Here is a 1,316-nt window from a genome sequence, read left to right as displayed (position 1 = left end):
CTCCAGGGTTGTTGTGACTGAGCCCTCCCTGTCCCCTTGGCTTGTGCTGGAGCTGCCAGAGGTGTAAAAGTGTCCTGTGGCACTGGGAGCCATTCCCTGTGTCCTGTCCCTCTGTCCCTGGGAGCCATTCCCTGTGCCCTGTCCCTCTGTCCCTGGGAGCCATTCCCTGTGTCCTGTCCCTCTGTCCCTGGGAGCCATTCCCTGTGTCCTGTCCCTCTGTCCCTGGGAGCCATTCCCTGTGTCCTGTCCCTCTGTCCCTGGGAGCCATTCCCTGTGCCCTGTCCCTCTGGCACTGGGAGCCATTCCCTGTGCCCTGTCCCTCTGTCCCTGGGAGCCATTCCCTGTGTCCTGTCCCTCTGTCCCTGGGAGCCATTCCCTGTGTCCTGTCCCTCTGTCCCTGGGAGCCATTCCCTGTGTCCTGTCCCTCTGTCCCTGGGAGCCATTCCCTGTGTCCTGTCCCTGGGAGCCATTCCCTGTGTCCTGTCCCTCTGTCCCTGGGAGCCATTCCCTGTGTCCTGTCCCTCTGTCCCTGGAGCCATTCCCTGTGTCCTGTCCCTCTGTCCCTGGGAGCCATTCCCTGTGTCCTGTCCCTCTGTCCCTGGGAGCCATTCCCTGTGTCCTGTCCCTCTGTCCCTGGGAGCCATTCCCTGTGTCCTGTCCCTCTGTCCCTTGTCCCCAGTCCCTCTGCAGCTCTCCTGGAGCCCCTTTAGGTGCTCTGAGCTCTCCCTGGAGCTTCTCCTCTCCAGGTGAGCACCCCCAGCCCAGCTTGCACGTTCCAAGTTCTGAGTCCACACAAGATCCTGGCACTGGGAGCAGTTGCAGGGATTAATTCCAGGCCACGCTCCTTCCTGACTTCCCAAAGAATCCAAGAAACCTGCCAGGCCTGAAGCCGAAGCCTGGTTTTACTGTGTGGTGCCAGCCCTGTGCCAAGGTGAGTTCCTGCACCAGCACCCTGTGAATTCACGATTTTGAGCTCCGTAAGTTCACTTTTATTGGAATTTCTGGAATTGCAAGCAGGGAGCTGCTGTGGGATGGGGTTACTCCAGCCAGGGTACAAGGGCAGCCCCAGAACTGGCAGCAGTTCCCACCTGGAGCAGGTGACAAACCGTTTCCAGTCTCCAGCGTTTCCTCTCAGCTCTCTGACACCTCTGAGGCAGCAGCTTTGATACGGGGAAGCTGAAAAAGCCTCGGGAGCCAGGGGAGAGGCAAACGCCGTAAAAACCACAGAGAACTCGTGAGAAGGGCTCACCCCCAGCAAATGCATCTACAGGAACGCTCCAGGGAGATGAAACGTCCTCAGCCTCCCTTTCTGTTTC

Source organism: Hirundo rustica, chromosome 2 (genome assembly GCF_015227805.2).
Source record: "Hirundo rustica isolate bHirRus1 chromosome 2, bHirRus1.pri.v3, whole genome shotgun sequence".
Taxonomy (NCBI): domain Eukaryota; kingdom Metazoa; phylum Chordata; class Aves; order Passeriformes; family Hirundinidae; genus Hirundo; species Hirundo rustica.
This window is presented reverse-complemented; position numbering follows the sequence as displayed.